This window comes from Canis aureus, chromosome 9, assembly GCF_053574225.1.
Source record: "Canis aureus isolate CA01 chromosome 9, VMU_Caureus_v.1.0, whole genome shotgun sequence".
Taxonomy (NCBI): Eukaryota; Metazoa; Chordata; class Mammalia; order Carnivora; family Canidae; genus Canis; species Canis aureus.
The window spans coordinates 77,229,774-77,257,145 of record NC_135619.1 but is presented as its reverse complement, the minus strand read 5'-3'; the positions used below and the strand labels follow the sequence as shown (position 1 = coordinate 77,257,145).

Genomic DNA, 27,372 nt, shown 5'->3' with positions numbered 1-27,372 from the left:
GACTCTATGGGAAAGGAAACTACAGTCCAATTTTTCAGATGAACATAAATGCAAAAATCCTAGCATTCAAATCCAACAGCACATGGAATGGATAATACGGGATGACCTGGAGGAAATCATCTCTGGGATGCAAGGAAAATTCAACATGCCCAAACCATAAATGGGACCCCCTGTATTAATAGAGTGAAAGATTAGATTACATGATCATTTCCTTTGATGCCTAAAATGATTTGACAAATTCCAACACACGTTTATCTTAAAAAAATCTTAACAATCAAGGAACAGAAGAAATTGCCTCCATGAAATACTGGTAATTTATGGAAAAACCCACATCCAACACCATAATCAACAGTGAAATGCTGAAGCCCTTCTGTCAAGTCAAGAGCCACACAAGGATGCTTATTCCTACCATGAGTATTCATCTTGGTACCATGAAGGAGAAGAAACTGTGACACCCCAAATATATCAGCTGGTCCCCTGGGTTGTTGTGAACTAAAGTCACTTGGGAATCAACCAGTGGAGAGTCAGACTGAGCTGCCTATGTCCCCTTGATGGCAAGAAATAAATCTACATGGGCATTTTCCCATCCCTATACCTGGAGGGCAGAATCATCCTTAGCACCAGAATAAGGACCTTAGGACCCAGAAGGCAAACAACCCTTGTCAGTCCCTCACTAATTCACTGACTCAAGCCAATATCCTGACTTTATATCTACACAAACCCAATGTTTTGTTGTCGAAGTGACACAAGGGCTACATAATTTGGTCACTGTCTGGTTGTTGTATTCTTGGGAGCTCATGCACTTGCAAAATGAAATACATTTCACCTTAGATCAGTTTTCTGTCTACCGAGTAATTAGACCAAAGAACCTAGAAGAAACGAAGGAAAATCTTTCTGCTCCAATGACTGGAAGATCAAACCAATACATTCGGAAATAATAAAATAAATTATATTTAAATCCGTAGACAGGACAAAAATTCTTTTTTCCACATGACATGATCTGCTAGAGAGGCAAACACTTTAAACTCCACAAACTGTTAAAATTAATTATTTCAGGGAACCTTCAGGGTATAAGATCATGTGAAATAAAGCTATGTTTCCACACACTAACAACAAATTATCTAAAAGAATCAGAAAGGGAGACAGAACATGAAAGACTCCAAACTCTGGGAAACAAACAAGGGGTGGTAGAAGGGGAGGTGGGCGGGTGGTGGGGGTGACTGGGTGACAGGCACTGAGATCGGCACTTGACGGGATGAGCACTGGGTTTTTTTTAAATGTTGGCAAATTGAACACTAATAAAAAATAAATTTATAATAAAAAAGAAAAAAAAAGAAAAGAAAATTACCAAAATATTCCTTTCACACTGCAAAAAAATAAAATAATTATTATTAAATATCCATAGGCGGTAACATGCTATATCCTAAAAATTACCTAAATTGATGAATGGGTTTTAATAAGACATTGAGAGATGCAAAGCTAATTCTGTCTACATGTTAGGACACTTCATATCGTTACATGACATTGCAGAAATTTGACCTCAAAAGTAATGCAATCATGTTTATGAAACTTGTGAAGAATCTAATCTAAGTCTGGAGCTAACTATATACTCAGAGGACATGCAAATAGGGCCTTCCCTCCACCTATTAAAGTAGCCCATCCCCGAACCTGCAGCTGGGAGAGGAGCCCAGATCCCAGCATCCCCAGGGGACCCCATTCAGGGATCAGGACAGAACACACACAACTCACCATGGAGTCTGTGCTCCATTGGGTTTTCCATGTTGCTATTTTAAAAGGTGATTCATGGAGAACAAGAGACCTTGAATCTGTGAGTGGAAGTGAGTGAGAGAAACGGGATGGGGGACCTTTTCCTGACCAGGATGTCTTGTGTCTGCAGGTGTCCAGGGTGAGGTGCAGCTGGTGGAGTCTGGGGGAGACCTGGTGAAGCCTGGGGGGTCCCTGAGACTCTCCTGTGTAGCCTCCGGATTCACTTTCAGTAGATACTGGATAAGCTGGGTCCACCAGGCTCCAGGGAAAGGGCTTCAGTGGGTCTCAGTAATTAACAAATATGGAAGTACCACATACCACGCAGATGCTGTGAAGGGCCAATTCACCCTCTCCAGAGACAATGCCAAGAACACACTGTATCTGCAGATGAACAGCCTGAGAGCTGAGGACACGGCTGTGTATTACTGTGCACACACCATGAGGGGACCACAGCATGAGCTCAGACACCTCCCTGTAGAAGTGAATCGGGACCACTAGGATGTGCACACTCTTGACTAGTTGTCACTTGAAGTCCCAGGAGCAGGTGCAGAGGGTGGTTCTGGGGAGGTTTCCTGTCAGGGTCTGGGCTTCCTCTCCAAGGAGCAGTTTCCCCCAGGGAGACCCTCTCAACACTTGATTATGTGTTTACCTATTCAGTCTCTTTCTAAGAGACTTATAATTCAACTATAGCACTTGCACTTACTTGTACTTAACTTTTCCTGACCCGAAATGTTAATCAATTACAAATACCTCCATTCACATAATCTGAAGCTTTTAATGAGACCTAGTGGCACTCACTGTGGATCACAGGACCCCAAGCAAACATGCTGTCTTGCATATCTTGGTATAGAGGAATCCCCAATCAACACAAGAGAAAAGAAACATAATACAAAAATGTTAATAACAGCCTGGGATTGAGAGAGATTCCCAGCATGACATGGTAGGGAAGTGGACTCAGAGGTCATTCACAAACACACACTCACACACACACACACACACACACACACACACTAACGAGAGTATAACCTTTCATCACCTTCACCTTCAGTTCTGATGAGAGCCAGGCCGGCCTCTCATCATGTCACAAGTGCCTGTATTGTGCCAGGGAATGACACTGGCTCTGGGTGTGTATTGTGGGCCAGTGGTGGGGACGGCATCCTTCTCCAGGAAGGGCTTGTGTGGAGTTAGTGTCCCAACTGCATCAAAAGAGGGAACTCCTGGGTTACTGTTTGATTTCTTTTCCTTTGGGTGGAGGAGAAGAATGTGAAAGGAATTTCAGGGAGCTACCAGTTAATAAAGACTGCATATGGTGTGAAGAATTCACCAAACCAGGGTAAAACTGGAAAGACAAAAGAGAAACATGGTCATTCTCAGTAGACAAGTGTTTAAATCATATGGAAAGGAGATGAATAATATATGGAAGCAGCACGAAACTTTAAATAATAATACAAATAGGCCAAGATCTACCCAGGTCTCAGATGGAAGCTGTCCTCTTCCCAAGGAACCATCTGGTTCTGAGGGTCATGTGTACTTGGTGTGCTCAGCGACCAGAAGCTTCTACTGGACCATGAGGATCCTCAGGGTGAAGAGCTGGATTGAAGGACCTTCGACCTGCAGGGTAAAACTCATGGATCCTTCAGGTGCTGACGTCAGCTAACTGGTTGTGACCTTTACCATCCCTGTGGTGAAACCTAATGTCCATGTGATGGAGGAGGAGGTGGAGCCTTAAGGACCACTTAGGTTAGGAGATGCAGCCTCATGATGGGATCAGGCCCTTATACACCAGGATTGGGAAAGCTCCCGGCACCCTGGCTCCATGTGAGGTGACTGGGAAAGGACGGGGTAGGATGTGGGCACTCTCCAGACACCACAGCTTCCTGCACCTGGACCTCAGAGGACCTAGACACCAGATCTGTGAGAATGAGTGTCTGTTGTTTGATCTGTCCAGCTCATGTATGATGTTCCAACAGCGGACATGGGCTTAAGTAATTTTTTTCTTTATTTAAATTGAATATACCAACATTCACTCTACCGTCAGTGTTCATCACATCATGTAAACTTCTTAAACTCCCATCACCCAGTTACCCCATTCCCCACCTCCTCCCTTCTAGTGACCCTCATTTTTTCCCCAGAGTTCAGTGTCTCTCATGATTTGTCTTCCTCTCTAGTCTTACCCCACTAAGTTTCACTCCTTCCCTTATGGTCTCTTTCAAAATCAATGAGACCATATCATAGCCTTTCTATGCTTGATTTTTTTTCTCAATATAATGACTCCAGTTCCATCCATGTTGACGGAAACATTATTTCATGTTATTCATTATGTCTGACAGCTATGTAATATCCCATTGTATATATAAAGCACATCTTCTTTTTTGTATATTGTTTATTGGAGTGCGATTTGCCAACATACAGCATAACACCCAGTGCTCATCCAATCAAGTGCCCCCCTCAGTGCCTGTCACCCAGTCACCCCCATCCCCCGCCCACCTCCCCATCCACTACCCCTTGTTCTTTTCCCAGAGTTAGGAGTCTCTCAACTTCTGTCACCCCCTGTGATATTTCCACTCATTTTCTTTCCATTCTCCTATGATCCCTTTCACTGTTTTCATATTCCCCAAGAATGAGACCATATAATGTTTTTCCTTCTCCAATGGACTTATTTCACTCAGCATAATATCCTCCAGTTCCATTCAAGTCAAAACGATTGGTGGGTATTCATTGTTTCTAATGGCTGAGAAACATCCCACTGTATACATAGACCACAGCTTCTTTATCCAGTCATCTGTCAATAGACACTGAGGCTCCTTCCACTGTTTGGCTATTGTGGACTGTGCTGCTGTGAACATTGAGATGCAAGTGTCCCTTCATTTCATTAAATCTGTGTCTTTGGGGTAAATAGCCTGTAGTGCAGTGGCTGGCTCCTAGGGTGGCTCTATTCTCACGTTTTCAGGACATTCCATTCTGTTCTCCATACCGACTCAACAAGCATAATTCCCACCAGGAATAAAAGAGGCTTCCACTTTCTCAATATTCTCCCTTATATTTGTTGTTTCTGGCCTTTTTACTTTATCCATTCTGAGTTGTATAAGTGCGATCTTAGTGTGGTTTTCATTTGTATTTCCCTGATGACAAGTCAGGTGGATCATTTTTGTCCTCTGCCTGTTGGCCATTTGTCGGTCTTCTTTGGAGAAAAGCCTTTTCATGTATTCTCCCCATTTCTTGACTGGATTGATTGCTATGTTGGCTGCTGAATTTGTTAAAGAAATATCTTGTCCTATTCTGTAGGCTGCCTTTTGTTTTGTCGCCTGTTGTATTGTTGTACAGATTCTATCTTGATGAAGTCCTAACAGTTTATTTTCCCTTTGTTTCCTATGCCTTTTGAGAGGAGCCTTGCTAGGAGTCACTGAAACTGGGGACAAAAAGTTGCTACCTGAATTCACCTCCAGGATTTGGATGAATTCCTGTCTCAGATTTCAGTATTTCATTATTTTGAGATTATCCTTGTGCTTTGTGTAGCAGAATGGTCCACTTTCACTCTTATGCAGGTGGCTGTCCAATTGTTTTCAGATCCATTTGTTGATGTGTCTTTCTTTCATTAGATATTTTTTTCTTGCTTTTTGAGGAGTAGTTGCCCATAGGCTGAGGGTCCCTTTCTGTGCTCTCTGCTCTGTTCAATTGATCTATGTGTTGTTTTTGCCAGTACCATGCTATCTTGATGATAAAGGCTTTATAGTAGAGCTTCTCTGCAAACATTGTTATGCACTGCAGCTGTAGTTTTGTTTCTGTTTTTTTTTTTTTCAAAATGATTCTACCTGTTTGGCAACTAAGGAAAGAAATTGAAGAAGACACAAAGAGATAGAAAGCATTCTGTACTTACAGATTAGAACAATGAATATTGTCAGGGCACCTGTGTTGCTCAGAGGTTGAGTGTCTCCAATTGGCTGGGGTTGTGATCCTGGGGTCCTGGGGTGGTGTCCTGCATCAGGCTTTTGGAAGGGAGCCTGTTTCTCCCTCTACCTCTGTGACTCTCCTGAATAAATAAATATAATCTTTAAAACAAAAACAAAAATATTGGGGATCCCTGGGTGGCTCAGCGGTTTAGTGCCTCCCTTTGACCCAGGGTGTGATCCTGGAGACCCAGGATTGTGTCCCACGTCGGGCTCCCGACATGGTCCTGCTTCTCCCTCAGACTGTGTCTCTGCCTCCCTCTCTCTCTATCATTAATGAATAAATAAAATCTTTAAAAAAACAAAAATAAATCCTGTGAAAATCTCTATGTTGCCCAGAACCTTCTTCATCTGCAAAGCAATCCTTGTGAAAACATCCCGGACATATTTCACAGAGTATGAACATATAATCCTAAGATTTTTATGGCACACACAGAGAAATTAGGGACACATGGATGCACTGTCATGGCCCTGCTGTATTTGTTGTGAGAAGTATCATATAACCACCCTCATTCAGTGAAGGGTGCATTTCTCACCTGGAACTAGGACTAATCTTTTGCAAACCATAGGTATCTGTCAAAAAGTCACAGTGGACACACTGAACAGGAGAACAATGATACAAGAGAGTTAGAGATACTCAGACACTTTGGAAATCCAGTTTAAGGATGTTCTGTTATAACGTTTCCAGAAGATGAGGATGTGATGACCCAGTGGGATTTGTGTCTCATCATCACCTTACAGGGTTGTGTTGTACTGATGGCCTTTAGGTGTATCCTTTGTCACTGGACGAACATTTGGTGCCCCGTGTCCTCATTTCAACCCACCTGCATCTGTGACTCTCCCTTTGACCATGAGATCAGTTTCCATTTAGGATTTCCTCAATGGAACCCCTCAAGGGTCCTACACGACTTATTTGGCCTCTATCATTTTATTTAAATGCAATCATTTTTGTCATGGAATTTGCAACAGCCAGGTAACATGACCTGGTTATGTCAATATCTAACAGCTCTACCATCCTATTCCATAGTCTACATGTGAACATACATAACAGTGAAGCTATTTCAGGGAAGGTAAGTCCACTCATGGTCAGCAAGGCAGGGGAGCAGCTCTGAATGCTCAGAAGCAGGGCATTGGTTCGCTGTGATGATTTCATCATTTATACAAAGAGCAGCTATCTCCAGACATGAACACTCGGAAAATAGATGTGAGATGATAGAGCAAGGGATAGAGCACACAGATCCTCTTGCAGTGTGCAGCTCTGTACCTGATCTGGGCTTACATGGGTGTCTAAATGCACAGTGCAATTGGAAATGGATTGTTATCATTTGCTGTTGGTGTTGTTTCCTCTATAGATGCTCACACCCCACCTTGTTGAGGCCTGTATTGGGGTTTTGTGACTCTTCCTGACTGCATTGTAGAGCAGTTATGAACATGGCCTCCTACGTCTAGCCTGGGATTGAATGTCTGCACCCCGGAGTCTTCAGGGATCCCTCATAGGAGAGCCATCAAGCCCTTTCTGTCCTCTGTTGACATCTGAATCATGTGTTCACCATACCTGTGTCTGGGCTGGTGTATCTCAGACACATGAATGGATCTCTAAATGACAGTATGAAAGGCTCTGTAGTGTGGACCTGGGCTCATCCTCTGAGGGCTTGTCATGAGAGAGGGTGTAGTTTCTGCCTGCTGGTTTCAGAAGAGATGTCACTGGACCACCAGTATTCAGTTTATGGAAACAAAGCACAACGCCTGCACTCAGACCCAATGTTCACACGTCTATAGGTTCCAGTCCTTCTTAACCATGCATCACATTGTGCCACTTTTTCTTCTTGGCACATTTTCTTCTTGATGAAGTCCTAACAGATTATTTTTCCCTTTGTTTCCTCTGCCTTTTGAGAGGAGCCTTGCTAGGAGTCACTGAAACTGAGGACAAAAAGTTGCTACGTGAATTCACCTGGGGTCCTTAGATCCAGAAATTTCCCTATTTTTCCATTTGAGCACCATCATATCAGGTCCGTCCCCTGCAGGAGTACAATTGCACAATTTCATATATTCCTCTCTTGTCCTTAAAATTCTTGACAGTAGCTTCTGCAAGCAACCTTCCTCTTGCTGTCATCCCTACAATTGTATCTCCCCAATGTCAATACCACACAGCTCCACCAATTCCAAACCTGCTCAGTATTGTATTAGGAGTCCTTCTGTTGTTTTTTCAACTCTGATCGATTTCATGGATGTTCGAAACGATTCAATAACTTTCCAGCTGTTTCAGGGATGTGACAAGCCCTGAGTCCCCTAAACCTTCTGACATGTTAACTTCTCTCTCCCATATTTTCTTATACTAAAGGTGGTGTGGTAATTTTTTTCTGATTTATATGTTGGAGATGAACTTTGGACCCTGGTGTTTTGTTTCAGAGTATCGTAAAGTTATTTTCACCCCTACTCTGATTCTGGATCCTAAGGACTCATTTTTGTGTGTACAAGCCTACTGAGTATTGTACTAATACTATATTATGTTTCAGGAAGTAATTATAGACATATGTGGTCCATGAACATAAGGTCATCCAACAGGTGACATAAGGAGCAATGCATGGCCTAGGAGTGAGACTGGGGATTCAAAGAGGGCACAGATGCTCCCAAAGGACCAGAATTGCAGGAATATTATTGGCAGGGCTCCATGTCTCTGTGCAGGTGACACAGGTGCCATTTGGGTGGTGGGCTCTGCTTGCAGTCTTCCTGATGCATATGATCCATTGAAAGATGGAAAGGGGGGTACCTGGGTGCTCAGCAGTTTAGTGCCACCTTCAGCCCAGGGCCTGATCCTGGAGATCAGGGATCGAGTCCCACATCAGGCTCTGTGCATGGAGCCTGCTTCTCACTCTGCCTGTGTCTATGCATCTCTCTCTCTGTGTGTGTGTGTGTGTGGGTCTCTCATGAATAAATAAAACATTAAAAAACAAAGATGGAATGGGCTAGATTTGGAAACAGGACAGAAGTCCTGTATGTAGCCTGCGGGGTCAGGGGGACTGATCTAAGAAAACCAAAATTACAGTTGATCAGAGGCACAAATTGAAATTGGTTTGAAACGGAAATTTCCTGCTGCATTTGTTATCAAAAATACCTGTTAAATCCGTAAAAGAGGTTCATGGTAGATAGTTTTCTTCTCTTAGATGGAATATAGTATTTGAATGTAAAAAGAGTTCATGAAAATATTACAGTTGCCAAGCAGCACCACACTGTTAGTTTAGGAGGGATAAGCAAAATAGAAATATAGGCTATAGAATGGAAAATGTTCATTCTGACACGAGTTTATTATATCCCAATCTCTGCTTGAATGATCTCATTCTGCATCAGGTAAGCTCATCAAAGTGATTACAGAAGATCACAGAGTAACTGCAGTGAAGCACAGTGACTGAGGTGTTAGAGACTTACAAATAGAACTGCATTACCTGAAACCCTCTGAAATTCAGCTAAATTCTAAATTTAGAATTGCAGGAATATTATAGGCAAGACTCCGTGTCTTTGTGAAGTGGACACAGGCGTCTTTTGGTTGGTGGGCTCTGCTGGCAGTCTTCCTGATGCATGTGATCCATTCAAAGTTGCAATGTGTTAGATTTGGAGACAGAAGACAAGTCCTGTACATAGCTCATAGGGTCAGGAGGAATGATCTGAGAAATTCAAAATGAAGGTTGATTAAAGGCATAGATTGAAAAGAATTGAAACTGAATTTTCCACCCACATTTGTTATCAAAAATACCTTTCATCAAAATACATCATTTTTAATAATAAATTTATTATTTATTGATGCCAAATTTGCCTTCATACAGAATAACACCCAGTGCTCATCCTGCCAAGTGCTCCCCTCCTTGCCCATCACCCATTCACTTCAACACTCCGCCCACCTCCCCTTCCACTACCCCTTTTTCAAGAGAGTCAGAGATACTCAGACACTTTGGATCTTCAGTATAAGGATGTTCTTTTATAACGTTTCCAGAAGATGAGGATGTGATGACCCAGTGGGATTTGTGTCTCTCCATCACCGTACAGGGCTGTGTTGTAGTGATGGTTGTGACACATGTGCCTTGCCACTTGCGAACATTTGGTGCCCTGTGTCCTCATTTCAAACCCACCTGCATCAGTGACTCTCCCTCTGGGCATGAGTTCAGATTACCTTTAGGATTTCCTCAATGGAGCCCCTCAAGGGGTTTACATGACTTATTTCCTCTTTCTCATTGTATTTTAATGTAATCATTTTTGTCATGGGATAGGCAAAAACCAGGTAACATGACCTGGACATGTCAATATCTAACAGCCCTACCATCCTAATCCATAGTCTACATGTGAACTTACATGATGGTGAAGCTGTTTCAGGGAAGGTTAGTCCACTCATGGTCAGCAAGGCAGTGGATCAGCTCCAAATGCCTAGAAGCAAGGCAGTAGTTGTCTTTGTCAATTTCACTAATATTTATACACATACCAGCTGTCTCCAAACACGCACACTCAGAACATAATGTGAAAGGATGGAGCAAGGGATGGAGCACACATTTCCGCTGGCAGTGTGCAGACCTTGACCGGAGATGGGCTTGGATGAATCTGTAAATTCACAGTGCAGTTGGCAATGGATTGTTATCATTTGCTATTGGTTTAGTTTCCTCTTTAGTTGCTCACACCTTACCTTGTTGAGGCCTGTTTTGGGGATTTTGTGACTCTCTTCCTGGCTGCATCAGAGAGCTGTTCTGAACATAGCCTCCTACCTCTAGCCTGGGGTTGAATGTTTGCACTTCCAGTCTTCAGGGAGCCCTCACAGGAGAGCCATCAAGCCCTTTATGTCCTCAGTTTACACCTGAATCCCATGTTCACCCTACTTGTGTCTAAGCTGGCTTATCTCAGGCACATGAATGAGTCTCTAAACGTCAATAAGAGGGATTCCTGTCGTGTGGACCTGGGATGGTCCTCTGAGCAAGGGTCTCATGGTCTCTTACTTTCTGCTTGCAGGTCTCAGGATAGAAGTCACAGGACCAAACAGGGTTCAGTTTATGGAAACACAAATCACAATGCCTGCACTCAGACATAATGTTTACCCATCTCCAGAATCCTGTTCTTCTTAATCATCCATCACATGGTGCCACTTTTTCTTTGCAGGACTCAGGGGGACCGCAGATCCTGGAAATTTCCCCACTTTGCCACTTGAGCACCATCATACCAGGTTCGCTCCATGCAGGAACAGAATTTTTTTTTTTTTAATTAGTGTTCAATCTTCCAACATACAGTTGAAAAGTGTTAGATTTGGAGACAGAACAGAAGTCGTGTGCACAGCCACAGGGTCAGGGGGACTGATCTGAGAAAACCAAATTTAAGGTTGATTAGAGGCACAGATTGAAATTGAATTGAAACTGAATTTTCCTGACACATTTTTTTCCTTTTATTTTATTATTTTTTAATAAATTTATTTTGTATTGGTGTTCAATTTGGCACCATGCAGAATAACACCCAGTTCTCATCCCGTCAAGTGCCCCTTCAGTGCCCACCACCCAGTCACCCCCACCTCCACGCTCTTCCCGTTCCACCACCCTTAGTTCTTTTCCCAGAGATAGGAGTCTTCCATGTTCTGTCTACCTCTCTGATATTTCCTACACATTTCTTCTCCCTTCCCCTCTATTCCCTTTCACTATTATTTATATTCCCCAAATGAATGAGACCATATAATGTTTGTCCTTCACTGATTGACTTATTTCACTCAGCATAATACCCTCCAGTTATATCCACAACAAATCAAATGGTGGGTATTTGTCATTTCTAATGGCTGAGTAATATTCCATTGTATATATAAACCACATCTTCTTTATCCATTCATCTTTCGATGGACACGGAGGCTCCTTCCACAGTTTCCTGCCACATTTATTAACAAAAATACCCGATAAATCTGTCGAAGGGTTCAAGGGTAAGTATTTTTCTTCTCTTAGATGGAATATACTATTTGAATGTAAAAGGAATACATAAAAAACTTACAGTGGAAAGGCAGCATTACACTGTTCATTTAGGAGGGATAAGAAAAATAGAAATATAGGCTATACCATGGAAAATGTTCATCCTGACACCAGTTTATTATATCCCAAACTCTGCATGAATGCAGCTCATTCTGCATCAGGTAAGCTTATCAAAGTCATTACAGAAAATCACAGATTTGACTGGAGTGACACACAGTGACTGAGTTGATAGAGAGTTACAAATCCAAGTTGATAGAGAGTTACCTGAAACACTGAAATTCAGCTAAATTCTAAATTTAGCAAAATCATGTGATCCTCGATACAGCAGGGTTCCACATATCTAAGGCACCCTGCCAGTCTATCAGGTGTTTCAAGAGAGCCAGTAAGTCCTGTGGAGAGGAGCACAGGCCAAGATTCTGACTCACTGAAATGTGCACAAGGACATATGACAAACCCTCTACAATTAAAGGGGTAGGATAAAATCACTCTATGGGGACACATGACACATAAAAGCCAAGATTAACATGCAAAAAGCATTACAAAGCACCACGTGGACACAAAGTCTGAAGTCTGGAATATTACTTAATAAAAACATAGTTTCTCAAAGCAGTCAATATGAACACACAAAGGTGGTCACAGCAGTTTGACAAGTAGGGCAAGAGGAGAACAGGTAGGACTCGAGATCCAGGAGTTATCAGGTAACATTCAAAAACATGGTGTGGTGAAAAATGCCACTAAACAATTATAAAAATAAGGGAAGAAAGTTGGAGGAGGTCCTTTCATTGATCCTTCAGGTGTAGAAATCAGCTCATTGTGTGTAACCTCTACCATCCCCTTGTTGAAACCTAAGGCCCATGAGATGGGAGGAGGAAGTGGGGCCTTGCGGAGCACGTAAGTCAGCAGATCGATCCCCATGATGGGATCAGGAACCTTATTCACCAGGACTAGGAAATCTCCATGCCTCCTGCTCCATATGAGTTGACAGGGAAAGGACAGAATAGGACGTGGGTGCTCTCCAGACACCACATCTGCATGCACTTGGATGTCAGACGTCACAGACTCCAGAACTATGGGAAATGAAGGTCTTTCTTTGATTTGCCAAATCCATTTAGATGTTACAGCAGCCAGCACAGGCTAAAGTTTTCTTCTTCTTCTTCTTCTTCTTCTTCTTCTTCTTCTTCTTCTTCTTCTTCTTCTTCTTCTTCTTTTTATAATTATTATTATTTACTTAAATACAATTTTCCAAAATTTACTATACACCCAGTGCTCATTACATCACTTACCCTCCTTAATGCCCATCACCCAGTTACCCCATCCCCACAATAACCTCCCTTCCAGTGACCCTCAGTTTAATTACCAGAGTTAAGTGACTCTCACGGTTTACCTTCCTCTCTAGTATTACCCCGGTCAGTTCCACTCCTTCCCTTTTGGTCTCTTTCAATATTTCTTATACTCCACATATGACTGAGACCATATCATTGCCTATCAGTGATTGGTTTATTTTCTTCAATATAATACCTCAAGTTCTAACCATGTTGACGTGAGTGTTCCTTCATGTTAAACATAATTTCTAGCGACTTAATTATACTTCAATTTATATATAAAGCACATCTTCTTTATTCTTTTTCCTGTCGAGAAACACCATAGTTCCTCCCAGTTTAATTATTGTGGACATTGCTGCTGTGAACATTGGGGTGCAGGTGACCCTTCATTTAACTATATCTGTGTCTCTGAACCTAATACCCAGTATAGCAATGGCTGGGCATAGGGTGGCTGTATTCTCAGTTTTTGAATAAATTTGATTCTATTATCTGAGGAGCCTGCACCAGCTTTCATTCCTTCCAACAGTGCAAGAGTTCTCCCTTTCTCCACATCCTCTGCAATATTTGTTATTTGCAGCCGTGTCAGTGTATCCATTCTGAGTTGTAGAAGTGGTATCTCCTTGTGATTTTCATTTGTATTTCCCTGATAACAATTCATGTGGATCCTTTTGCCATTTTTATAATAAATTTATTTTTATTGGTGTTCAATACGGAATAACACCCAGTGCTAACCCCGTCAAGTGCCCCCCTCAGTGTCTGCCACCCAGTCACCCCCACCCGCCACCCTCCTCCCCTTCCACCACTCCTAGATCATTTCCCAGAGTTAGGAGTCTTCCATGTTCTGTCTCCCTTTCTGATATTTCCTACCCATTTCTTCTCCCTTCCCCTCTATTCCCTTTCACTATTATTTATATTCTCCAAATTAATGAGACCATATAATGTTTGTCCTTCTCTGATTGACATATTTCACTCAGCATAATACCCTTCAGTTCCATCCATGTTGAAGCAAATGGTGGGTATAACGCCTGTAGGAATACATACCATAATATTTTCTTAAATAAAATGAAATTAGAAAAAATAAGTATACAATATACATATAATATAAACATTAAAGAGAAAATTTAAGAACAAAATAATGGTGTGAAGATTAATTACATTAAACAAGTATGGAAATTGGGAAGACAAAATAGAGAAATGGTCATTCTAAGTAAACAAATATCTGATTCTCTGGGAAAGGAGATGAATGATATATGGAAGAAGCACATAACACAAAATTATAGTACAAATACGCCAAGGTCCTACATGGAGCCTCAGGTGGAAGCTGTCCTCTCCCCAAGGTCACCAGCTGGTTCTGAAGATCAGGTGTACACTGTGCACATGCAGAGACCACAAGCTTGTACTCGACCCATGAGGATCCTCATGGTTAGGATCTGGATTGGAGGACCTCCCACCTGCATGGAACAACTCCTTGATCCTTCAGGTGATGATATCAGTTCCCTGGGTGTGACCTCTACCATCTGCATGCTGAAACCTATCACCCATGTGATGTGAGGCAGAGGTGGAGCCTTAGGGGAGCACTTAGGTCAGGAGGTGTGCAGCCTCATGATGGGATCAGGTCCCTTATACACCAGGACTGGGAAAGCTCCCCGCACACTGGACCAATGTGAGGTGACAGGGAATCGACAGGCTAGGATGTGGGTGGTCGCCAGACACCACATATGCCTACTCTTGGACCTCAGGGTTTCCAGGCTCCAAGTCTATGGGAATGAGTGTCTGTTGTTTGATTCATCAAGTCCATGTAGGATGTTCCAGCAGGGGAACCAGGATAAGGTCATTTATATTGTCTTTATTTAAATGCAATTTGCCAGCATATTGTATAACACACAGTCCTCTTCACATCACATGCCCTCCTTAACCCTAATCTGTTATGCCCAAGATTGCAAATCTGAGAAACCACCAAGGAGCTGACACCGATGCAAGTGCAAGAGGGTTTATTAGCAAGCTCGAGCTTGGATCCCAGTATGCCCAACACAGTGGAGCAGGGACTCTGACCCCGAAGTGGGTTACAGCTGGGTTTTTTATGAGCTGGTCTAGGGGATTTTCAGAAGGGGTGGAGGAATTTCTCAAGTTCTGTTTACATTCTGATATGGGGCTTTCAAGGGCATGGAGCTCTGTTCTCATTCTAATATGGGGCTTTCTGCCACTGGCTTGAGCTGTTGTCTTCTGATATTGGATTCCCTGCTGAGGACATTCTGCAGTTTTTTCTGTAAAGTTCAGCTCTTCTTTACAGGGGCCTAAGATGGCTGTACTTGTGATAATGCTAAACTTGAGGTGGAATGGCCTTAATTTTTCTCAGCCTCCACATTTCCCCCTCTCAGAGAAACCTAAAGAAAGACCCAATCATGGGTCCACGTTGGTCTCCGAGTGAGCCAGTGGGAATGGTTACACCATGATTCAAACCAACCTTGTCGCTGTTCTCGCTCCCATTTACATCTAGCCAAACCTTTTCTGACTTTTGCCACAGATTCCCGGACCTTTCCTGAGTGGCCAGTAAAAAAGCAACACTCCTCTTTTGGGGCAGCACATAACCCCCCTCCTTGCTGCAACAGCCTCTCTACACTTAAGATGCTCCCATCTTTTTAAACCTTAAAAGACTTTAAAAGCAAGGCTGAATTGGGTGCACATTTTTAAATGGCTAATGGGGATTGCTTGTGGCATGAAGAGGACAGAGCATAAGCAACATTAGTGGGGTGAGAACGGAGCAGTCTTTGCTTTAGGGGATTGTGGCCTTTCCATTCTGGAACAAAGTCCATGAGAATGGCATGTGGGTCAGCTGGCCAGATGTGGGTGTAGTGGACCCAGGGAGTAATCCCATCGACCTTGAGAGCATTTGGTGTGGTCAGGATCACAATGTAGTGTCCCTTCTAGTGAGGTTGAAGTGTCTGGTGTTGGTATCTCCTCACCTACACCCAGTCACCTGGCCGGTATCCATGGGGACCCAGAGCTCACCCAGTCTCTTAGAGGGCCCTCAGCTATGGTCACAACTGCTCATGGATTGGTTGTAACATTTGGAGGGAGAAAAGGAGTTGGTGTTTATCAAATTCAGCAAGCACCTCAGGTTTTAAATTGGAGATAATAGGTGGAGGAATACTGAACATGATCTCGTAGGGAGTCAGTCCTATGGTGTATGGGAAGTTCCTCACCCTATATAGGACAAAGGGGAGGAGAGTCACCCAGTCCCCGCCAGTCTCCAGGGCTAATTTAGTTAAAGTATCCTTTAATATTCTGTTTATCCTCTCTAGCTGTCCTGAGCTTTGGGGCCTATATGCACAATGTAATTTCCAGTCTGCCCCAAGTGCTAGTGCCACTCCCTGTGTTTCCTTAGTGAAGAAACCTGGGCTGTTGTCTGATCCAAACTTTTTTAAAATTTTTATTTATTTATGATAGTCACACACACACAGAGAGAGAGAGAGAGAGAGAGAGAGAGGCTGAGAAACAAGCAGAGGTAGAAGCAGGCTCCATGCACCGGGAGCCCGATGTGGGATTCGATCCTGGGTGTCCAGGATCACACCCTGGGTAAAGGTAGGCGCCAAACCGCTGCGCCACCCAGGGATCCCGTCTGATCCAATCTTAAGAGGAATACCATACCTCAGTAAAATGTCTTCTAGCAGTTTCTTGGTCATGATCTGTACTGTTTCATGTTTGGTAGGAAATTCTTCTGTCCATCCTGAAAAATTATCTACAAACACTAGTAAATACCTGTATCCATATTTTTCAGGTTTTACCTCAGTGAAGTCCACTTCTCAATAGGCTCCTGGGTGGTCCCCTCGGAGCCGAGTGCCCAGGTTAGATCCATGGGTGGTGGCATTAGTTAACTGGCATGTGTGGCAGCCTGCCACAATCTGCTCCATCTTTGCTCTAGAGTTTTTACTAGTGATCTTTGCATGTCGTATGAGGTCTTCCATCTTCCTTATTCCCATGTGACTACTCCGGTGCATTTTTGATAGGAATCGCCATCCTACTTCCTCTTGCAGCCAAAGGTCAATGTCAGTCATTGGGGCTGATGGTGTTTGGTGGAGAAGATATTCGACTTCTAAACTCAGGACAAGCACCTGAATCAGGCACCCTTCTTTTTTTTTTAGAATTTTTGCCCCTTCAGGATGGAAGTGAATTTGTGCCCCCATCTTGGTGAGCAAATCGTGACCTAACAATGGGTAGGGGCACTCAGGGATGACCATGAAGGAATGGGATACCCGGCCCATGCCGAGATCCACAGTTCTTCGGGTAGCCCATGACTACTGTCTGGTGCCCGTGACCTCTTGCACCCATGAAGTCTTGTTTGCCAATTTCCCTTGGGGTTGTAATAAAACCGAATGCTGTGCACCAGTGTCCACTAAGAATTCAATGGGTTTCCCCTCCACTCTGAGAGTAACCCTGGGCTTGGGGAGAGGTGTCAAACCCCAACTTCCCTAGTAGTCCAGGTCCTCCATCTCCAAGATCTTGGCAGGGGCCTTAGATCTTTTGTTAAGACAGTTTTTTACCCAGTGGCCCTCTTCTTTGCAATAATCACATTGGTTTTTATTCAGCTTAGGGCACTCCTTACGGGGACCAGGGCCATCCTCCTTACATGTCCCTGAAGCCAGCTTCTTGAGGTGCCTCAGTCTTTCCCGTGGGTCCTCCGTGGTTGTGGCCAGTGGATCTTGGCCAGGTTTCGGGTCTGCTGGTCACATAGTTTGGCTTGATGGTCTTCCAGACTTTCTATATTATTATACACTCTTTCTGCTACTATTACTAAGTCCTGTAAGCTCTTCTCTCCTAGTCTCTCTACTCTTTGCAATTTCTTTTTAATGTCCAGAGTGGCTTGGTTAATAAAAGCCATGATAATTGCAGCCTTTGTTTCCGGGGTTTCTGGGTTCATAGGGGTGTACTGCCTAAAAGCCTCCATGATTCTATCTAAGAAGGCTGCTGGACTCTCATCCTTACCCTCTCTCACATCATATACCTTGGCCAGATTGGTAGGCTTGCAAGCGGAAGCCTGGAGACGTGCCATTAGAGTTTGGTGGCAGACCCGGTGTCTCTCCTTACCATTCAGCCGAGTTGTAGTCCCAGGTAGGGCGGGATAAAGAGAAGGCAGCATTTATGAGGTCTGGGTTTTGAGTCGGCTGTCTGTCCTCTCCCAGGACAGACTTCCAGGCTTCCACCTGAATTCGTTCTCTCTCTTCGGTGGTGGTGAAGAGAACCTGCAAGAGCTGTTGGCAGTCATCCCAATTAGGCTGGTGGGTAAAGAGATCAGTATCTAAAAGCCCGATTATTTCCCACACATTTCTTCTCCCTTCCCTTATATTCCCTTTCACTATTATTTATATTCCCCAATGAATGAGAACCTACATGGGAAATATCAGAAAGGGAGACAGAACATAAAGACTCCAAACTCTGGGAAATGTACTAGGGGTGGTGGAAGGGGAGGAGGGTGGGGGGTGGGGGTGAGTGAGTGACGGGCACTGAGGGGGACACTTGAGGGGATGAGCACTGGGTGTTATTCTGTATGTTGGTAAATTGAACACCAATAAAAATTATTTTATTAAAAAAATAAAAAAATAGAAGCCTGATTGGATCTCTCAAATTAAAATTTTTTTTTAAATTTAAAAATTGAAATAAAAAGATCTCTCGAATTATCAGAGAACTATGCAATTTGGATTTTCCAATTATATAAATCACCGGTGGAGAACGACCAATATAGTATTATCTATATTGCCAGTCTCATCAGGGGCCCCATGGCGCAGAGGGGAAGGGCTATGGAGTTGGCCAGCCCCGCATTTGCAGGTGGTCCTTCTGTGTGTCCCTGCTGCTGACCCGCACACAGGGACTCCCTCGTCAGGGAAGGGTGGCGACATTTCTGCATCCCCCAGCGCCTCCAAAGGAGGGGGGGAATGGGGAGTGGGTGCCAAAAGGGCGGCGGGAGAATCAGGTCCTCCGGGGAGGAATCCTGAAAGACCAGATTAAGGGGCGCTTGGGCCGTAGATTTGGTCTCCTTCTCAGCTTTCCACAGGGCTAGAATCTCGGTAGGTTCTGCTTTGGGGGTTAAAAATGGTTTTAGCCAAGGAGGAGGATTCTCGATCATGTCCTGCCAGGCCAGGATGGAGGGCACCTGGTCAGAGTGGCCATCCAGTTTGTCCCTGAAGATCACGGCCTTAACCTGAATGATAATAGGTAGGTGGAAAGTTCCTTCTTGGGGGGCCATCCCACATCAAAGTTTGGCCATTCTGAAATGCAGTAAGTTTGAAATCTCCCTCTCCTTCTGTAAACAGTTATGACAGTTAACAAAGACACAGTAACACAGACAAATGCACAAACAGTTAACAAGGACATAGTAACACAAAAAAACTTTCCAGTGTGGCCGCAGAGACAAAACAGAAAGTAATCCGAAGGCTTGGCAGCCAGCCCTCCTTACAGATGAGGACCTCCATCCTCCTTACAGATGAGGATTCCCGTCCTCCTTACAGCTGAGGACTTCCGTTCTCCTTACAGATGAGGACCCCGTCCTCCTTGCAGATGAGGACCTCTGTCATCCTTACAGATGAGGACCCCCTTCTCCTTACAGATGGGGACCTCCGTCCTCCTTACAGTTAAGGACCTCCATCCTCCTTACAGATGAGAACCCCATCCTCCTTACATGAGGACCCTGTCCTCCTTACAGATGAGGACTAACATCCTCCTTAGAGATGAGGACCCTGTCATCCTTACAGATGGGGACCTCCATCCTCCTTACAGATAAGGACCTCTGTCATGCTTACAGATGGCGACCTCTGTCCTCCTTAAAGATGAGGACCTCCATCCTCCATACATGAGGACCCCATCCTCCTTACAGATAAAGACCTTGTACTCCAGGCAGGGGAAAGGGACGTCTCCTCAAGACCCCCGGTCAACAGCCTGCCAGTGCATCTGCCTAAGCTGATGTTGATCCAATACAGATTGGAATTCCTACAGGTAAAAGTACAGTTTAGAGCTCTCAGAGAACATTTGCACAAAAGGTGGAAAAAGTTGAGAGCCCTCACCATGCGTGAAACCATCCAAATGGGGTCCTGGGGATTTCTCGGATCCTGGACAAACCCCCAAATGTTGTGCCCAAGATTGCAAATCCGAAAAACCACCATGGAGCCGACACTGTTGCAAGCCCCGAGGGTTTATTAGAAGCCCGAGCTTGGGTCCAAGTATACCCAAACACAGCTGAGCAGGGACTTGGACCCCAAAGTGGGTTACAGCTGGATTTTATATGGGCTGGTCTTGGGGATTTTCAGAAGGGGTGGGGAATTTCTCAAGTTTTGTTTACATTCTGAGATATGGCTTTCAGGGGCATGGAGCTTTCTTCTCATTCTAATATGGGGCTTTCTGTCACTGGCTTGGGCTGTAGTCTTTCTGATATAGGATTCTCTCCCAAGGGCAATTCTGAGCTCTGTTGTCTTTCTGATATGGGATTCCCTGCCAAGGACATTCTGCAGTTTTTTTCTCTAAAGTTCAGTTCTTATTCACAAGGGCCTAAGATGGCTGTACTTGTGCTAATGCCAAACTTCTGGTGGAATGGCCTTAATTTTTCTTGGCCTCCACAATCAATGAGTCGCTCCATCCACCTGCCCACCTCCCTTCCAGAGACCATTACTTTGTTTCCAGAATTAAGTGTTTTTCATGGTTTGTCTTCCTCTCTAATTTTCCCAACACTGTTCCCCTGCTTTCCCTTATACTCCCTTGCAATATTTCTTATATTCCACGTATGAGTGAGACCATATGTTTGCTTTCTTTCTCTCACTGACTTATTTCACTCAGCATAACGTCCTCCAGTTGCATCCATGACAAAGCAAATGGTGGGTATTGATTCTTTCTTTCTTTTTTTAAATTTTTATTTATTTATGATAGTCACAGGGAGAGAGAGAGAGAGGCAGAGACATAGGCAGAGGGAGAAGCAGGCTCCATGCACCGGGAGCCTGATGTGGGACTTGATCCCGGGTCTCCAGGATCACGCCCTGGGCCAAAGGCAGGCGCCAAACCGCTGCGCCACCTTGAGATCCCTATTGATTCTTTCTGATGGAGGAACAACAACACTGGCAACAGCAAGGTCTCCAGCCCTGGAGTCAGCTCCCTGCAGTAGCTAACCCAGTTTCCCGGTCCCCCCCCCACTGGCTTAGATGCTCCAGGGGTAGTGGGGGGCACTGACCTGCAAGCTTGGTGACTTCAAACTATCCAATCATGAAATGGGCAAAAGACATGAACAGAAATCTCACAGAGGAAGACATAGACATGGCCAACAAGCACATGAGAAAATGTTCTGCATCCCTTGCCATCAGGAAAATATAAATCAAAACCACAATGAGATAGCACCTCACACCAGTGAGAATGGGGAAAATCAACAAGGCAGGAAACCACAAATTTTGGAGAGGATGCGGAGAAAAGGAAACCCTCTTACACTGTTGGTGGGAATGTAAAATGGTGCAACCACTCTGGAAAACTGTGTTGAGTTTCCTCAAAGTGTTAAAAATAGATCTGCCCTATGACCGAACAATTGCACTGCTGGGGATTTACCTCAAAGATGCAGATGCAATGAAATGACCGGACACCTGAACGCTGATGTTTGTAGCAGCAATTTCTACAATAGCCAAACTGTGGAAGCAGCCTCGGTGTCTGTCGAAAGATGAATGGATAAAGAAGATGTGGTTTATGTGTACAATGTAATATTACTCAGCCATTAGAAATTACAAATACTCACCATTTACTTCAATGTGCAAGGAACTGGAGGGTATTATGCTGAATGAAATGAGTCAGTCGGAAAAGGACAAACATTATATGGTCTCATTCATTGAGGGGTATATAAATAATAGTGAAAGGGAATAAAGGGAACGGAGAAGAAATTTACTGGAAATATCAGAAAGGGAGACAGAACATGAAGACTCCTAACTCTGGGAAACAAACTAGGGGTGGTGGAAGGGGAGCAGGGTGGGGGGTGGGGGTGAATGGGTGACGGGCACTGAGGGGGGCACTTGACGGGATGAACACTGGGTGTTATTCTGTATGTTGGCAAATTGAACACCAATAAAAAATAAATTTATTATTAAATAAAACAATCATATACAATAAAGCTGATTTCTACACACTAACAACAAATTATCTGTATTAAATATAAAAAACAATCTCTTTTACACTGGTATCAAAAATACATATTTATTATTAAACTTCATTACGGAGAGGAAATATATTTTAGAAAATGACCTATATTAATGACAGAGTTTTAAAAAGGCACAAAGGCAAATATAAATACGTTGATGGATTAGAACATCATAAATCGACTGTATCAACAAAAGAAAATGATCTACAGTTGTGAAGTAATATAACTTAAAAAGAATTGTATATAACTGATAAAGTATAACATAAGTATATAACTTATAAAGAATTGAATTGAGGTCTGGAGGTGACTATATTATCAGAGGACATACAAATAGAGCCCTCCCCCTAGTGATTAAACCAGCCCAGCCCCTACCCTGCAGCTGGGAGAGGAGCTCCAGAACCAGGATCCCCAGGTGATCCCCTTCAGGGATCAGAACAGAACAGAGACAACTCACCATGGAGTCTGTGCTCAGCTGGGTTTTCCTTGTCGCTATTTTAAAAAGTAATTCATAGAGAAAAAGAGACCTTGAGTCTGTGAGTGGAGGTGAGTGAGAGAAACTGGGGATGTGGGACAGCTGTTTGACCAGGATGTCTTGTGTCTGCAGGTGTCCAGGGTGAGGTGCAGCTGGTGGAGTCTGGGGGAGAACTGGTGAAGCCTGCGGGGTCCCTGAGACTCTCCTGTGTGGCCTCTGGATTCACCTTCAGTAGCTACTACGTGAGCTGGATCTGCCAGGCTCCTGGGAAGGGGCTGCAGTGGGTCGCAGGTATTAGTGATAGTGGAGGTAGCACATACTACACTGACGCTGTGAAGGGCCGATTCACCATCTCCAGAGACAACGCCAAGAACTCGCTGTATTTGCAGATGAACAGCCTGAGAGCCGAGGACACGGCCATGTATTACTGTGCGAAGGACACAGTGAGGTGAACTCATTGTGAACCCACACACAATCCTCCCTGTAGAAGGGGATCAGGACCACCAGGGGGTGCACACTCCTCACGACTTCTATCTTGAAATCCCAGGGGCAGGTGCAGAGGGTGGTTCTGGGCAGGTTTCCTGTCAGGGATGGGTTTTCCTCTCCAAGGAGCAGTTTCCCCCTGGGAGCCCCTCTGAACACTTTATTATGTGTTTACCTATTCAGTCTCTTTCTTAGAGACCTACAATTCAACTATAGCACTTGCACTTACTTGTGCTTAACTTTTCCTGACCCGAAATTTTAATCATTTACATTTAACGCCATTCACATCATCTGAACCTTTTAATGAGTCCTAGTGGCGATCACTGTGGATCACAGGACCCCAAGCTAACATGCTATCTTGCACAATGCGGTATAGAGGAAACCCCAATCAACACAAGAGAAAAGAGACATTCTACAATAGTGTTAATAACAGCAGGGAGTGAGAGAGATTCCCAGCATGACATGGTAGGGAAATGGACTCAGAGGTCATACACACACACACACACAGACACACAGAATCACGAGAGTATAACCATTCATCACCTTCACCTTCATGTCTGATGAGAGCCAGGCAGACCTCTCATCACGTTATAAATGCCTGGATAGTGCAAGGGAAGGACACTGGCTCTGGGTGTGTGTTGTGGGTGAGTGGTGGGTATGGCGTCCTGCTCCAGGAGGGGCTTGTGAGGAGTTAGTGTCCCAACTGCATCAAAAGAGGGGACCCCTGGGTTATTGTTTGATTTCTTATCCTTTGGGTGGAGTAGAAGAATGAGGAAGGAATGTCAGGGAGCTAGCAAGCGATAGAGATTGGACATGGTGTGAAGAATAATTTCACTAAACAAGCATCAAACAGGAGGGACAAAAGAGAAACATGGTTATTCTCAGTAGACAGATGTCTGAATCATAGGGAAAGGAGATGAATAATACATGGAAGCAGCACGAAACTTTAAATAATAATACAAATAGGCCAAGATCCTACCCGGATCTCAGATGGAAGCTGTCCTCTCCCCAAGGTCAAAATCTGGTTCTGAAGGTCATGTATACATCATGTGCTCAGAGACTGGAAGCTTCTACTGGATCAATGAGGAACCTCAGGGTGAGGAACTGGATTGGAGGACCTTCCACCTGCACGGAATAACTCATGGATCCTTCTGGTTCTGAGTCAGGTTACTATGTGTGACCTCTACCATGCCCATGTTGGAACCTAATACCCATGAGATGGGGAAGGAGGTGGAGCCTTAGGGGAGCACTTAGGTAAGGAGGTGCACCCTCATGATAGGATCAGGGCCCTTATAAACCAGGATTGGGAAAGTTCCCTGCACCCTAGGCCCATGTGAGGTGATGGGGAAAGGATGGGGTAGGATGTGGGCACTCTCCAGAGACCACATCTGCATGCATCTGGACCTCAGACATCCCAGATTCCAGATCTGTGAAGAGTGTCTGTTGTTTGATCCTCCCAGTCCATGTATGATGTTCCAGGAATGTGGACAGGTGAAAGTCCATTTTTTTCTTTGTTTAAATTGAATTTACCAATATATACTATACACTCAGTGCTCATCATATCACGTCCCCTCCTTAACTCCCATCACCCAGTTCCCCCATCTCCCAACCCCTCTCTTCCAAAGACCCTCAGTATTTTTACCCCTGGAGTTAACTGTCTCTCATGATTTGTCTTCCTCTGTAATATTACCCCACTAAGTTTCACTCCTCTTTTATGATCTCTTTCAATATTTCCTATATTCCACATATGGGTGAGACCATATCATTGCCTCTCTGTGATTAATTTATCTCAGTATAATAGCTCCAGTTCCATCCATGTTGAAGGAAATGTGATTTCATGTTATTCATCCTTCCTGACAGCTGTGTAATATCCCATTGTATATGTAAACCACATATTTAGTATATTTTTATTGGAGTTCGATTTGCCAACATATAACAGCCAGTACTCATTCCATCAATTGCCCCCCGTCAGCTCCTGTCATCCAGGTACCTAAACCCCCCAACCATCTTCCCTTCCACTACTCCTTGTTTTCTTCCCCCATAGGTAGGAGTTTCTCATGTACTGTTACTGTCTCTGATGATTCCCACTCATTCTATGTCCTTTCTCCTTTATTCCCTTGCATTATTTTTATGTACTTAGTATGTGTGAAACCATATAATGTTTGTCCTTCTCTAAATCGCTTACTTCACTCAGCATAATACCCTTCAGTTCCATCCACATTGAAGCAAATGGTGGGTATTTGTCGTTTCTAAAGGCTGAGTAATGTCCCATTGTATATATAAACCACATCTTCGGGGATCCCTGGGTGGCACAGCGGTTTGGTGCCTGCCTTTGGCCCAGGGCGTGATCCTGGAGACCCGGGATCGAATCCCACATCAGGCTCCCAGTGCATGGAGCCTGCTACTCCCTCTGCCTGTGTCTTTGCCTCTCTCTCTGTGTGTGACTATCATAAATAAATAAAAATTTAAAAAAACACATCTTCTCTATGCATTCATCTGTCGATGGACACCGAAGTTCCTTCCACGTCTTCTTTATCACTCTTCTGTAGAAGTGCATCATGATTCCTCCCACAGTTTGGCTATTCTGGACATTGTTGCTGTGAACATTGGGGTGCAGGGGTCCCTTAATTACATTAAATTTGCATCTTTGGGGTAAATAACATGTAGTGGAATGCCTGTGTTCTAGGGTAGCTCTATTCTCACTTTTTCAGGACATTCCATTCTGTTTTCTGGAGTGGCTAAACAAGCCTGCATTCCCACCAAAAGAAGAGAAAGTTCCACTTTCTCAATATCCTTGCTTATATTTATTGTTTCCGACCTTGTTACTTTATCCATTCTGAGTTGTATAAGTGGGATCTTAGTGTGGTTTTCATTTGTATTTCCCTGATGTCAAGTCAAGTGTTCCTCCTGATTTCCCATTTTGGGGCAGGTAGAGAAGATGGGGTGTTGGAGATCAGGGAGCGAGCAGGTAACACTCAAGAATACTGTGTGATGAGAAATTCCACTTAACAATTATGAGAGAACAAAAGTGGAGGAGGACCTTCAACCTGCAGGGAATAACTCATGGATCCTTTGGGTGCTGATATAGCTGTGTGTCACCTCTACCATCCTCGTGTTGGAACCAAACATCTATGTGATGGAAGAAGGAGTTGGGGACTTAGGGGAGCAATTAGGTCAGGAGATGGAGCCTCATGATGCAATCAGGAACCTTATACATCAGGATATGGGAAGCTCCATGCCCCCTGGCCCCATGTGAGGTGACAGGGAAAGGACGGGCTAGGACATGGGTACTCCAGACACCACATCTGCTTGTACCTGGACCTTAGACTTCCCAGACTCCAGAGCTGTGAGAATGAGCGTCTGTTGTTTAGTCCATTGAAACTGGGAATGTGGGGACATCACCCAGAAACATTTAAACAGGGTCTCACCTCTTATTTGTCCTATACTAGTCTGTTATCTAGTCATTTGCAAATATTTTCTCCCATTCTGTAGGTTGTCTTTGAGTTTTGTGGACTGTATCCTTTGCTGTGCAAAAGCTTCTTATCTTGATGAAGTCCCAAAAGTTCATTTTTGCTTTATTTCTCTTGCCTTCATGGATGAATCTTGCAAGAAGTTACTGTGGCCAAGTTCATAAAGGGTGTTGCTTGTGTTCTCTAGGATTTTGATGGAATCTTGTCTCACATTTTTTTTAGGTTTATAATTTATTTATGATAGTCACAGAGAGAGAGAGAGAGAGAGAAAGAGAGAGAGAGGCAGAGACACAGGCAGAGGGAGAAGCAGGCTCCATGCACCGGGAGGCCAACGTGGGATTCGATCCTGGGTCTCCAGGATGGCACCCTGGGCCAAAGGCAGGTGCTAAACCACTGCACCACCTAGCGATCTTTGTCTCACATTTGGTCTTTCATCCATTTTGAGTTTATCTTGTGTTTTGTGTAAGAGAATGATCTACTTTCATTCTTCTGTACATGGCTGTCCAATTTTCCCAGCACCATTTATTGAAGAGACTCTTGTTTTTTCCAGTGGATAATATTTCCTGCTTTGTCGTATATTAGTTGACAATAGAGTTCAGTGTCCACTTCTGGTTTTCCATTTTGTGCAACTGATTCAATGTGTCTGTTTTTGTGCCAATACCAGAATGTCTTGATGATCACAGCTTTGTAGTAGAACTTGGAATCCTGCATTCTGATGCCCCCGGTTCTGATTTTCCTTTCAGTATTCCCATGGCTATTTGGAGTATTTTCTGATT

At 43.9% G+C, this 27,372-nt stretch overlaps 1 pseudogene across 1 annotated transcript; it reads left to right on the top strand.

The window, feature by feature from the left end:
- The first annotated feature begins 1,688 nt into the window (after positions 1 to 1,688).
- LOC144321279 (immunoglobulin heavy variable 3-23 pseudogene) lies at positions 1,689 to 23,095 on the top strand (annotated as a pseudogene). Its single transcript, XR_013387010.1, has 2 exons — positions 1,689 to 1,796; positions 22,776 to 23,095. The product of XR_013387010.1 is annotated as an immunoglobulin heavy variable 3-23 pseudogene (transcript).
- Positions 23,096 to 27,372: the final 4,277 nt, after the last annotated feature.